Source organism: Falco punctatus (assembly GCF_963210335.1).
Source record: "Falco punctatus genome assembly, chromosome: 2".
Classification (NCBI taxonomy): domain Eukaryota; kingdom Metazoa; phylum Chordata; class Aves; order Falconiformes; family Falconidae; genus Falco; species Falco punctatus.
Window position 1 is genome coordinate 21,193,863 of NC_137581.1, and position 14,987 is coordinate 21,208,849.

Genomic DNA, 14,987 nt, shown 5'->3' on the forward strand with positions numbered 1-14,987 from the left:
CCCCCATCTCAGCCCAGGAGCCTTTTGCTGTATTTTCCCTCCCCCGCCCGGCTGAGGAGGGGGTGGCAGAGCGGCTGTGGTGGGCGCCTGGTGTCCAGCCAGGGTCAACCCACCACAGTGTGATTGCACAGTACGTGATGTGAGTATCAGGCAAACAGACATTTATAGTCAGCATTTCCAAAGATCATTGCCTTAATTTGGTGCCTTAACCGTGTATCATGTTAATTTCACTAAGAGATGCATTGCTTACTTGCCTATTTGCATTTGAAAGCATTGCATTTAATTAGTCAAGGGAAAAAATGAATGTAAATATTTTTTAATCACATAGGTAAAATAATGTGGATATTTAAAGACTTAAAGTTGCTGCTTTCTTTATTCTGTACTTGAACCAAACCTTTTTTTTTTTTTTTTTTTCCTTTCCCAACAAGAAGAAGGATTTTCCTTTCCACAAAGCTATTCTTCTGGTCTTGTATATGCCTTTTAAATGGACAGTTGCATGAATTACAGCATAATAAAAACCTGTGGTTTATCTTTGAACATTCTGTCCTGCACTGGGTGACAGGTTGGTTTCGTGGAAATGACTGATATTTCTACTGTCTGATTGGCAGGTCTGCAGCATTCTCAGGAAAAGCAGAGTAACCTCAGAGCAGAGATCCCCTGGTAGAGATACAGCTCAGTGACCCGCTCACCTGAGGTGATGGGCTGCAGCGGTGCTACCTCATTCTGGATGAGGGGCATGTCTCTGGGTAAGGCTGGAGATTTTCTAGGTTTGGAGGACTCTTGGACACTACCCCAGGATGGACTACTCCCCTTGCAATGCAAAATGTGACCATGACAGCATAAAAAGACCCAGAACAAGGAGTAGTGGGCTTCCTGTGACCGTTTCTGATCACAAACTTTTTTATGGCTTCTTTTACATCTTTTCCATGTGCAGGAATAATGAGGGGATAGGGAAGGGTCCTGTACCTGTAGATGCTGCTGTGCACTGAAGAGAATATTTTCTAAGTTGGTAGGTGAGTTTTCTAAGTTTGTATGTCTCTGTTCTCTCATGGCTGTAAAGCCATCTGGCAATATACTGTTTATTTATTTTTAATCTAAACAATTTAGTGATTATAACTTGTGCCAAGTTCTTTTTATTTTCATGTAATTCTTCTAAATTTGACAGAGATTATTTCATTTTCTCTATATCATCCCTGATTTGGGGACCTTAAGCTGATACTTACCTTCAAAGTATGCTTACAGTGCCACTGAGTGACATAATCAAGCATTTCATAATTATTTTCTCTTAACTTACAGGCTTCATTCACTACCCTTTTCTCATACATTTAGTTGATGATTCTGAGCACAAGGAAGAATCAAGTGGCATGAAATACTTCCAGTAATTCTGACTAAAAAGAACAACACTTCAGTTATTCTGGTCTGAATGGCAAAAGTGTAGTTTTCTTCACATTATACTTCCTATGGAGCAAAACAGTATACCTGGGCAGCAGGAGATGAGGCATCACTAAGAATGTAAGAAATAATTTTGTCACAAGAAGCACAGACAAAAGAATGTCACTCCTCTACACATTATAATTTACACAGGGCAACTTTCACATTTGCCTTTATCAAAGTAGGTCAGGAATAAGAGCAGCACAGGGCTATGTTTTTAATTCTAAGTACTTATTCACCCTTATTAAAATAAAATATTTTTGAATGAACTCTAAAAGTGCATTGGGCATGTTAAATTGGCCAACAAAATAACATGACCAATTGCCGCAGAAGAAAACGCTATTTGGTAAGCCAGCCAACAGAATTGTTTCTGCCCTTGTATAGTATGCACCTGAAAACTACATCCATTAACGTGGGGATCATTAAATGTTGTTTCACTTTGCTTCAGTGGTTGGTGGTCATATGGCCATTTCTATTAATTCCTAGTAGGTGGAGGCTGCCTGTATTAAGCAGGACTGCTAGTTGGCAGGGTGTTAGGGTACAGTTTTAGGGAAAGCAACGACTCAGTGTGTGACCTTGGCAGGTTACTTGATTGCCACCCACTCAGTATCAATCAGTTCTGCTGGAAAATTGAATGAACAACAGAGCCTCACAGAAAATCACATTCTGGATAACAACATCACAGCATTTTCAGGAAGTAGGAAAATATATAATTTCAATTTTGCTGATAGTCCCTGTGCTTACACTCATATATATATATATATGTATATGTATATAAAATGACTCCTTTAAGAAGAGGGGAATCTAGCTGTGAGAATTAGGGTATGTCTACACAAGCATCTAATTTTAGATTTAAGGATTGGATTATTAGACGAATAAAGGTGGTGTTGAAGCCCCTAATCCCACATAACCTGTGGCTCAGGGATATTGTCTGGCTAGATATAGTCTGGTCTCCTAGGTCGACCACTGCCACAAAGCATGTAGCTTGAAGCTGTTTGAAGGGCCAGTCTTTGGTTCCTACGTCTATTCGTGTTTGTGGTTGCAGTGCATGTAATGCACCTGGTAGGGGAGCTTCCCATTGAGTTTCCTCCAAAAGAAATCCAGTCCCCACCCACCCAGAACTGCTTTGCAAATTCTGAGACATGGGAAATGAGGACACTCACGGCTTCCCTTCAAGCTCACTGTTGCTCCAGCTCAAAGCCCTAATGGAGATGAAGCCACAGGCTCTGAAAGGGAGGAAGGCCACTGGAAGTATCTGCCTTAGGTTTGAAAAGAACATAGAGACGCTTTATTGCATTATTACTCAGTGTGACATACTAGGTTTCACCTAACTGTAAATCTTTAATGTCTGAGAGACACCATGGTCAAGACTCACACTAGCACTAACAATGAGTAGAGGTGAAATGAAAAAATTAATTTGATCACCAAGAAAAATTCTACAGACCAATTTTTTTGGTAAAATGCTTTCCAGTTTCTTGCATACAGCCAGCTAGAGATGAGGAATACTGGGCTCCACGGGCAACGACAGGAGGCTGGTAAGAAAACATATTTCACAGTTAACTCCTATGATCATGTTTCTTTCATGTGATCCCAGGGAAACAGATCCATGGATCCTACCACCTCTGCTCTGGTCCTCCTTCCTTGCTTCCATCACTTCACAACAAACACATGAAAGAGCCTAGAGCTGTCGTTCTCCTGGGACAGACACTGAGACCTTCAATTACCAACACATCTGTTCCTCACCACAGCTTAAAACATGAGAGATAGTAAAAGCCTATTCATTTTGAACTGAAAATTAAAGGTTTGTTAAAAAGAATCAGTTACTTTCTGCCTTTTGAGATCTTAAAATTAGGAGTTATTTATTAATGTTTACCATTGTTTAAAGTCTCCACATAAGACTGGCAGTATAGTCATTGAAAACCAACACTATAATATAATCTTCATGAAAATGGAGTTGCTAAAGAAAAAAAAAGATTGGAATAGCAGTTTCGGGGAAGTTTTCTTTGTGTGTTTACAGAGCAGAACTGCTTTTTTATTTTTTTCTTTTCTTTGAGTCTACTATGCCTAAGGAAAATTACATGTATTTGCATTGTAAATTACTATTCAATGAGGTCAGATGCTATAACATTTTTCAGTGGTTCATATTAGTTTTTCAGAGCAAAATGCCAGAAAGAATGAAATACTTATTCTACTGCTGGTTTTGTTTCTTTTCATGGCAATTTCAGAGCACAAAAATTGTTAGTCACATTTCTTAAAAAGTGATTAAAATTGGAAGCTTTTTGCATCCCTAAAAATTTTTGAAATAATAACATGAGAATATTGAAAGACACTTCCATGATACTGGATGATAGAGGTTATAACAGTTATTTCAATTACATGTAAATGTCTAGAATTTTAGATCATGAAATAAAGAATAAGACCAATAGCTATACTTGTACCAAATTTCAAGTTCCTGTGCAGGCACAGGAAATAGAGGGAGACTACTGAATTTAGTGTTGTTCATGGGGCTACTTGTAGGTACCAGAATCTAGATTTTCAACCAGGATGTATCATCAGATCTTACTGATTCCATAGGCATTAGAGATAATCTACAGTTTTTCACTGAGTGCTTAAATCTCATATTCTTTACAGACCTTGCTTTTAAAAATAAATGCATTAATTACCATTAATAACTGGTTGGCAGAGGAAGATCAGTTGTGTGTGAGGCAATTTTGTCTTTAATACAGAAATACCCCACTGAACTTGGACATCTTCCTGTCCTGCCGGCAGCCAGATGTGACTCAGTGACCAGGCAATAACACTTGCTCAGGTTCCTTGAGCATCCTGGCTACAAAGCCACTGAGACACAAGTCATCATACCCTGTATGCGTAAGACAAAGGATCAAGCCTCCAGTAATCACTTTCTGTTTAAAGCTGTTTTGCTACCCCATTTCCCTGTCAAGGTATGTTGTGCCATTTGGAACTGCTGGCTCAATAATTGTGCTTAACATGTGCAGACGGCAAGTTACCAAACTTGCACTGTCTGTCACCTATTTGGTGGCTTGGCACTTCTGGGAATTTGAAGATAAGACAAGCCTCCCAGAGCTGACCTCTCTAATACTGAAGATACCTGGGTTATGGTGTATTTTGCTTGCCATCCCTGCTACCCTGTTATTCCAGACTACTGTGCCTGGCAAACCACTACAGTTACAGTTAAAAGAGATGTTGGGTTTTGTATTTTGGTTACATTCTGGCCAAAAAGATTTTTTTCTCACTTTAATCTGAGTAAGTGAATCAGTGAGAGTGACTGGGCAGTGCAGGACCATGGTGACCTTCTTGACCAAGGAAGGGTGGCCTCAGAAGAAGTTGTTCTGGTGCAGCTGGGCAATTGCCAGATATGTGCATGGATCTAGGAATGCGGTGCCTTTGCACTAAAGAGGGTAGGTCTGAATAAAAGGGTATGCCTGGCTGCCCTGTACGCACAGACCAGTCACTCATGGCCCTCTGCCAAAGCTGCGTCTCTGTGTGGGTAAAACAGAGTCTGGCTGCGGCCATAGCCTTGGCTGGAAGTTTGGGGAGGGTAAAGGGGAGTGCACAGGTAGAAGAGCGCCCCACCTTTCTACCAGGAATGGAGTTTGACCCCTGAGTCCAGCCTCAGCACAGCAGTCCGTTGGTGCCCATCTCTGCCACGCGCTCTGAGATGCAGGGGGTGCAAACAACCCCCGTCCAAATAAACCCAGGCACTGGTCCAAAGGTGCAGCAGGAGGCAGAAGGACCTCAGTGAGGGGCGAGGGGCTGGTCATGTCAGACTCGCTCCCCCATGCAGGGAGCACGCCAGTGTCACCACACAGGGTGTGATGCAGAGCACCCAGGGTAGGGTGTATTAAAAGGAGTCAGTGTTGTCATGGCACAAGGGCTACAGGATAGCCAAAGCAGGGACATCCACTCCTGCCATATGGTGGACAAGCATGCTGAATCCTCACCAAGCGGACTGAGATGTCAGAGTACGGACACAGAGAGAACATGTCCAATGGCTTGGTGTGGTGGTTTAACCCCAGCTAGCAACAAAGTACCACGCAGCTGCTTGCTCGCTGCCCTCCCTCCCACCAGTGGGAGAATCAGAATCAGGTAGAACCTGAAATCAGGTAGAATCAGAAAAAGGTAGAACCTGTGGGTTGAGATAAGAACAGTTTAATAACTGAAAGGAAACAAACAAAAAATGTTTCAAAGCAGGACACTTGGGAATGATGGGGCACCTCCCAAAGGCAGCATAGAACAGCTTTCCCATATGAAATACTCATATAATGCCAAATAAAAAAAAAGATCTGCGCATGAAACTTCCCTTCTCTGCTTGTGTAGAAATTACTGCTTTTTAATAAATTATCCATTCCAGTCATCAGTTTGGCTGCCAGACAAGATGGAAGCTGTCAAGTTAATCTTATTCTCTTGTGTCACTCATATTTTATGCCAATAGATGGAGGATCCATGACCCAAACTGTAATGTTTTACTTCTGCCATAAGGGTAATACTTTAGCATCTGTAAGCACTGCATGTGTATTGGTACCAGCAGAATAAGTCACCTGTGCTCTCCATACCAGTACATGCAGCTTGTGTCTAGAGACAAGAAGTCTTTCCTTTATGTACAGTCTTGGTATTTAATTGCTTTGTCTTTATATAACCTTGAGAGTATGTCAGATTCTCACTTTCCAATTTCTATAAGGTTATTGTATTTTAAGAAAAAGTCTATTTAGTGTTTATCCAGCTGTCAGAATCATCACAGTGTATATACTCAATGAAAAATACCAAGAGACCTCATTTTAAAAAGCATTTTAAATCTTCAGTTTACGGCTGGTGGTTATATATGAAACAGAAGTGAAAAATATTGCCTATATTAAAAGTGACAGGATATTTGCAGCTGGTTCGCCAGTAATCCAGAATGTAGAATCATGAAACAGTATCTCATTTTAAACAATGCCTCAAAATAGTTTGAAGGAACAGTCTATAATTGTTAGTACAGAAAGATTTAGTAGGTGGTGTTGATCTTTGCAGTTCTTTATTCTAAAATACCATAATTTTTACTAATTTCTAATAAAACAAATGTTGATAATTTTTAGATAAACCAGCAAGTGAAAATATGACAAGCTGATATGTTGTAATTTTTTTATTAACTCAAAACAAAAGTGTGAAATGGTAAATAAGGAACGTGTAATGAAATTATGCTGATCATCAGTACACATGGAAAGCTGTTTCTGAAAAATTTTAGGCATTTTACACTTTAAAATATGGAAGGTATAAATGACTGTTTCATCACTGTATACAGAACAAGCTAACTACAGAAGATTTGGATTACGTGACTGATACTCTTTACACCCTGGATAAAAAGTTCAAAAATATCTAAATGACTTACATGAAAGTCACTGGTAATTAACCTTCTTTATTTCTTGCATGCTTTTGAAAATACTTCAGGATTGAGGCTAGAAATTTTATGAGGATAGAATTCACTCCTGGAGCTAGATTTTCAGAAGAGGTTAGCATTCACCTCCCACTGAAATGTCAGAATAAAGAGTCACATATCAAGAGTACAAGAGGACAGCAAGTCAAGCTCTGCCAGAGCTTTCAAAGGTTATTTGAAACAGCAGCAAACATTTCTCAACTATTTTAATCTAAATAAAGCAAGGAAAAAATAAATTTGTTGAGAAGATCAAGAATGAAGATAATCTTGGAACGCCCTCAAAACTAAACGAGCACTTGCTTCACTTGTCAATACAGATAAGGATGTTGAATTTGGGGGCAAAAGCAGGACAGATAATGGGAATAGAAATTATCTCAACTTAAGTGGAAGCAAACCCCCAAAACATTAGTGAATTTTGGCCAAAGATAGCTGTCTTCCAAAGCTTTGGAAGAGCCACCATATCAAGTTGCAGATTTTGCAGCAAGGTTTTTCTAACACCATATGGCTTTACCTTGTTTAACAAAAAGGAAAACCCAGGACACTGGTAGTTTGTTTCCCCTGATCTATTTTGTGGCATTTAACGAATGATGACTTTTTGTCTTTTGCTGGGGATTTTAACTTTGTTATAAGGAATCGTTCTGTGGATAATTGGCACAGCCGGCATGGTGGCACACAGAGCAGCTGTTCTGCAAGTCCTGAAATAAACATCTCATACACTGATGCCCAAAATTACAGGTATTGGATAGTGTGCTCAGGTATCTCAGTGTTCCACATCTATTGTCTGGAGAGCAATGTCCCAGCTGTCTGGAGACTACTAAAAGGAATAGCCATACTTAAGAAAACAGACAAATGTGATCTGGGTCACTGCAAGACAAGAAACTGGAGGACATGAAGGAGATAGGTTAAGAGAAGGCCACAGTAGGTAAGTGTTGAAAGGGAGCGTGCAAACAGATTGCTTGCAGACTTTGCTGCAGATTACATCTCAGCCTTGTAACTTTTAATGTTTCCACGAATGAAACTGACACATCTTGTGCTGACAAATTTGCCCATGACATAAAACAGAGGCATGGTTGATACTGAGGGTGATCTTCACCACTTACAGCAGAGGCTTAAAGACCCTAAGGACAAGGATCACAGGGAATGGATGAGGTGCCATGTACTCAGCTTTGTATTGGCCACCTTTAACAGGCACCTCACTTCAGCTGCTTGAGAAGTCTGTTGGCCAGAAGCCAATTAAAAAAGACAGCAAGAGGCATTTCCAGAGGGCGATTCTGTTCTGAACCCCTGCTGGAAGAGCTTGCATCTCTTCGTAGTCTACACAAGGAGCACGCAGCCCTAAGAAAACTAGTTGGCTGGGATGAATCCAGGATTTGGAGACAGTAAGAGGAACTTGTGCTGAAGTTAGAAGGTAATGAATGGAAATGATCATGAGAGGAGCTAACAATGAGCTATCGGTATGAAACAACAAAATACAATACTAGGCAGTATTGGCTGTGCAGGTAGTGAAGGATCAGTGCTGGTATAGAAGGTGCTCAGGACATCTCATCGCTGGTGTGGCACATAGCACTTACCACCAATGCTTAAGAAGAATGACTTCTGGCTTGGAAAAGGTGCAGAATAGCACCACTGGGATCAGAGTGTGAAAGGCTTTCCTTGTTCGGCCTGGCAAAATGCCTTCTAAGAAAATATATGGCTGCTTATAAATGTATCCTGGGTTAACTGCTAGGAGCAAATAAAACTGTTTATGCTAAAGAACAGAGCCTGCACGGGAACAACTGGGGTAATAAACTGCACACAACTATCTTTTAACTCTGAAGCTACTGAAACAAATGTATCCACAGATCTGTCTGGAACAACTTTCCAGAAAGTGTAAGGGGAAACAAACTTTCTTACATGTTTAGAATTGAATTAAGTAGGTTTATGAGGGGGATTTTTGTGTCCTGTTTGTCTGCAAGGGCAGAGAACTGGCTTTGATGACTAAGGAGATCTTATCTTCAGTGCTAAGCTCTTCTGACTGTCTGTCAGTGAACACGCGAATGAGAGTTGCTGGTTGCTGAAATATCTAGAATATCTATTACAGCTGGGTTGCTGAGCTGATTAAAAAAAAGCAGTCTGTAATTTAAAAATAAAAGCCTGTATGTATTTGGACATTGAATAAAGATCAGACAAGAATGACAGTAAAAAGTATAAAACCTCCTGTGTATGAAGTTCATCATTTCTGGCTAGATTTGCTGTTCCGAGGGCTGTCTCTCATTCATACTTGGGAACAGAAGCAGTTTATCACGCCATTGCAGTAACCTCACTATCAGATGGCCAGCCTGTGATCTGCTTCTGCAGAAGTGCATACCAGGAGGAAACTTCAGATCCTTCGGTCTCTGGGAAATGAATCATATAACCTGGGGACTATGAACAATCCCCATTGTTATGGACAGCCCCTTCTACTTCTTTTGCCCCAAAACAAAGACGTGTGTTCTTCATGGCATATGGCTATCATGTGAAGAAAAGAGATTCCTTTGAATTACTGGATTAAACAAAAAGAATTCCACATTCAGAGTCAAGATTGGTGTTGTGGTCTCTCTCTGATGGTGGGGTTTTGTTATTATATTTTGTTCCAAAGCCAGAACAAGGCAAGGAAGATGGATGTTAAGGGAACTGGAAAGCTGGGGATACACTGTGGAAAGTAAGTCTATGTTAGAAGTAGAGAACAAAGAGATAAATGAGAGATGCAGTCAAAAAGATTCAGGATACATAAAAAAATAGTAAAAACTAATGGTTAGCTAGGAATTTATAGAAGACACCATCATTAAAGACCTTAATCACAGCCACCTGTGTGCTTTAATCCTTTTTGCAGTCTTCTGCCTTTTAGACTATAAACTTTTCAGTGCAGGACTGTGTCCTTCTAGTGCTTCAGTCAGAGTAATTGAATGTTTACAAATCGTGAATAAAGAATAGAAAACTTCATGCTTGTCAAATAAATAGCATAGAAAAGTTTTTTATTATGACTTCATGACTGGTGAAATCTTAATTACTGTTAGGGGAAATGCCTCATTTAGATGCTGCTTCTAACATAATATTGTGTACTGTTAGTCTGACAACAAATTTTATTTCACACAATTTCATCTTGTAACCAGTTAATATCAGAGAATGCAGAGCTTCTGTTGCATGACTGAACATTTTAAAAAAGCAAACAACAAAGTCTTTTGAAGTTAATTTGAAATAAAAGGAAAGAAATAGTTGTAATTTATAAATCTGATAATTTTATCGCTAATGTTTCAGCTCAGCACTGCCGACTTTATCTATATTCTGATGCTACTTCATTTTAACAGTCAAAACAAAAATTCCCATCCTTATCTATCTGGTCTTAGCAGAAAACTTTGTGCTACACATGTTGATGGTTTTTCTGTATGAAATCCTGCCTAGGTCCTGTAACTGAGGTGCTAAACTAATCTCCCTTTTTCAGCAGAAATTATAACATGCTAATAGAAACTTCTGACAGGTGACTTGTATTATTTAGCAGTTAGCAACTGCCACTGTAATAGAACTGAAACATCAACAAGGATAAAATGTGAAAAATTATTTACTTCTCCCTGGGACAGTTGTTCTGTTGGAGTGTTGTGCTCCTGAGAAGCAAAACCTTTGCAGAATTGATTTGATGAAGATATTTTGAAACATACAAATACATTCATTTTTTCTTGCTTCATCAGTAGCTTCAGTCAGTCCAGGAACATTAGTAAATTTCTCCAAATTTTGTGTTAAGAAAGATTAAAGAGAAGGACATAAATATAATTTCACAACACAGGAAGTGCTATGTAGTTGCAAAATGCAGCTGAAAAATTACCCTCTGCCTAAGACTGTCTTTGTCTTGCCCAACATGGAAACCCAGTGGGTTTCTCCCTTTTCCAGGCATGCTATCTTAACCAGTACGAACATGATGAGGCATAAGTGCAGCACAAGAACACAATTCAAACAATGCATCTTCCTCACAAGTTCTGTCTGGATTCCCAAGTGCATTTTGTTTGTGCTGAAAGAAACATGACACACCATCAGGGACATGGCAAGGGCAGAGACATCACAGAGAAAGCTTCTGCTTCACCACGTCACCCACTGCTACTGGAGAAGACACTCGCTGCCACCCAGCAGCTGTATGCTGCTCTGGGACTGGGTAGCTAAGAACCAGGTGCCAATGGCAGACAGCAGTACTGCTACACCAGCATGGACCAAGCCCAAAGGAACATCTAGGTCAGCTCAACGTAACATGATAAAAGTATTTAACCTCTTCCCTTCAAGAAGTCCAGTTAAAGATATATGCCTTTTCTCAAATAACAATACAAAATTTGGATTCTATTGTTTCTGCCAGCAGATGGGTCAGAGCAAGTCGGATCTTTCCCCCTGTTGGTACTTAAATGTTGACAGATGAGTTAAACACCTCACTTCAAAAAGATTTGGCCTTCTGATCAAGAACAGAAAAGTTCCTGTTTTCCTGGGAAAAATTCCTCAATATGCTTTTATCCTGAACCATCTGATTTACACAGGCTTTTGCAAACTCTACCACTCTTTACCTATCTTAGACCATACTAAAAATATTTCATCATACAGGCTGATATATTTACGTCACTCCTGTATTAGAAAAGCTCTATACATACAATATTCTCAAATGTGAAAACCTGTCTGGTTTGTTTTGAAAGATATTTCATTCTAAATTACCCTTATTACCTGGCATTAAACATTTCAAATCTAAAGCATGCAGTTACTGAATGGTTCTTTGTTGTTATAATTTCAGCAGGAACAATATGCTCTAACGTGTACAATATATCTATAGAATATGCTTTGGATGTGAGGTTCAAATATATTTTATGGAAACTTGCAGACCTTTAAGGTAAGCCTCTGAAAACTTTAATTTCTTTTTGTACACCTTCACAAACATGCATACTAAAAGCCTTAATGCGGTATATGATGGCACGGACCCCAAGTGACATCTTTTATTGCATACATAAGTGCTGGTTATATACAATCAATTATCCACCCAAATTCTGCCCTGGAATATGCCTACACACAGCAAAGCACCTTTGCAGCCAGTTCACAGTCCACCAAGCCGTTTACTTCTCCCATGCTTATCTGAGGAGGCCTTTTCTTCCCCTACACTTATGTGGGAGGCTTTGGGCATGCCCTGCATTGCAGACAGGTGTGCACAGAATTGATTTGCAGGTGAGCTCAGAGAGCCATATTCAATGTTAGTTGTTTCCTCACTACATTTTAAAGCATAATCACTCTGCAACCTGGCACCCAGACAATGAACAAAGCCTTTTCTCAGAAAGGGCCCTTACACCTTAATACAAAGACCAACCATCTGACTGTCAAAATAATTTTAAATTTAAAGCATTCAAAACCAAGTTGAACTGCCTAATTGGTAAATTGCTAAACCAAGACAAAAGAAATCCTACCCGTAGGCCAAACTCTCTAGCTCTATCTGTCTAGCAGTTAGATATGCAAGGTTGTTAGCTAAGCTCTGTCATGGGCATCAAGGGCAGGAGGCAGGGGCCCCTACAGAACAAGTGATACCACTCATCCATTGGAGATGGCTCATGTGGGAGGAGACACATCTCCAAAGGCTGCCTCCTTCTCTTTCCTGATTATTGATGGAGCCTGAGTGACTAGGATAGACCACATGTCTATGTGTTAGGGAGGTAGGTGGAAAAAATTCCACCCCTACTGATGCAATGTCAGAGGCAGAATAGCCTTGTGTTGACCAACATGTTTTAAACTGACTGCAGCCTTTTCAAGTCAAACAATGACTTGCTTTCTCCTACTTTACCAACAATACTTGGAAGGAGCTCCACGTAAAAAGCCACAAAAACACCTCTTGATTCTCCATCAAACCCTCCTTTTACTGTGTTTATACACTAAAAGTGCCTGACATGATTTAAACTGCCAATGCGCCTAAACCTCTGCTAAGGTCTATGATGCTGAGCAAGAAAGCCTCATTGTTTCTGTACGATCCCTTTGTTTGTACCCATCTGTTTCCCTTCCTTCTATACTGACACAGAAATCTGGGGGAGGAGGCAGACTTCATTTTTTAAACCTCTATTTGTACAGGGCTTGGTGTATGCAGGTATCTGTTTATGGATACAGGTCCTAAGTGCTATGGAAATAAAAATAATATATAGGATTAAAATGAATACTTGATATTATTATTTTTCATTGTTAATTAGCAATTTCTATGCTAAACTGCCAGTTTCACAAGCTAAAAAGAGAGCTCTGCTGGGAGGAATGTTGATCCTCTGTTCTCTCATCACTACGTTCTCTGAAAGTATTATTATCATCACAGAATGGTCTGGGTTGGAAGAGACCTTAGAGATCACCTAGTCCCACGCCCCTGCCACGGGCAGGGACACCTCCCACCAGACCAGGCTGCTCACAGCCCCATCCAGCCTGGCCTTGAGCACTGCCAGGGATGGGGCAGCCACAGCTGCTCTGGGCAACCTGTGCCAGGGCCTCACCGCCCTCACAATAAAAAAATTCTCCCTCATACCTAATCCAAATCTGCCCTCTTTCTGTTTACAGCCATTCCCTCTTCTCCTATCGCTACATGCCCTTGTAAAAAGTCCCTCTCCAGCTTTCCCGCAGGCCTCTGTTAGGTGCTGGAAGGCTGATTTAAGGTCTCCCCAGAGCCTTCTTTTCTCCAGGCTGAACCACCTCAACTCTCTCAGCCTGTCTTTACAGGAGAGGTGCTCCAGCCCTCTGATAATCTCCACGGCCCTCCTCTGGACTCACTCCAACAGGTCCATGTCCTTTTCATGTTGAGGGCTCCAGAGCTGAACACAGTACTTCAGCTGGGGTCTCATGAGAGCAGAGTAGAGGCTGAGAGTCACCTCCCTTGACCTGCTGGTCACACTTGTTTTGATGCAGCCCAGGACATGGTTGGCTTTCGGGGCTGCAAACACACATTGCTGGGTCATGTTGGGCTATCCACCCACCAACATCCCCAAGTCCTTTTCTTCAGTGCTGCTCTCAATCTATTCTCTGCCCAGCCTTTTTCAATACTGGGGATTGCCCTGACCCACGTGCAGGACCTTGCACTTGGCCTTGTTGAACTCCATGAGGTTTGCAAGGGCTCACCTCTCAAGGTCCCTCTGGGTGGCATCCCTTCCCTCCAGCATGTGAACTATACCACACAGCTTGGTGTCATCAGCAGACTTGCTGAAGGTACATGCAATCTCACTGTCCATGTTGCCAGCAAAGATCTTCATCAGCACTGGTCCCGGTATGGACCCCTGTGGAACAGCATTTGTCATCGGTCTCCACTTGGACACTGAGCCACTGACCACAACTCTTTGAGTGGGACCATCCAGATGATTCCTTACCCACTGAGTGGTCCATCTCTCAAATCCATGTCTCTCCAATTTAGAGACAAGGTTGCCATGTGGGACAGTGTCAAATGCTCTGCACAAGTCAAAGTAGATGACGTCACTTGCTCTTCCTTCATCTACCAACACTGTAACCCTGTTGTAGAAAGCCACCAGATTTGCCCCTAGTGAAGCCATGTTGGCTGTCACCAATCACCTCCTTATTTTCCATGTGCCTTAGCATAGTTTCCAGGAGGATCTGCTCCATTATCTTGCCAGGCACCAAGGTGAGACTGACTGGCCTGGCCTGTAATTCTCTGAGTCTTCCTTTTATCTCATAAGGACAAGGGTCCTTGTTTCCACACCCTGTAGGCTTCCTTTCTGTGTCTGAGTTTGGCCAGGAGCTCCTTGTTCATCCATGCAGGCCTCCTGCCTTTTTTGCCCAACTTTGTCTTTGTTGGGATGCCTCTCTGCTGAGCTTGGAGGAGGTGATCCTTGGTTATTAACCAATTTTGATGGTTATTTATTTTAATATTAATGGTTAAATTGATTGGTTATTAACCAGTTTTCATATTAACCAGGGCTCTATCCCATGGTCTTCAATCAAACAGATCCCTGAAGAGGCCAAAGTCTGCTTTCCTGAAGTCCAGGGTGGTAACCCTTCTGTGTGCCCTCCTTGCTGCCCTAAGGATCTTGATCTCCACCACTTCACAGTCACTGCAGCCAAGGCTGCCCTTAAGCTTCATATTCCCTACCAGCCGCTCCTTGTTGGTGAGAACAAA

At 41.2% G+C, this 14,987-nt stretch overlaps 1 long non-coding RNA gene across 1 annotated transcript in view; it reads right to left on the minus strand.

Moving 5' to 3' along the window:
* Positions 1 to 549: 549 nt before the first annotated feature.
* Positions 550 to 14,987, minus strand: part of LOC308059287 — a 159,022-nt gene continuing 144,584 nt past the window's right edge. Inside the window, exon 2 of the long non-coding RNA XR_013926193.1 lies at positions 550 to 13,453. This is a non-coding gene — a long non-coding RNA (uncharacterized lncRNA). The remainder of the gene's footprint in view (positions 13,454 to 14,987) is intronic.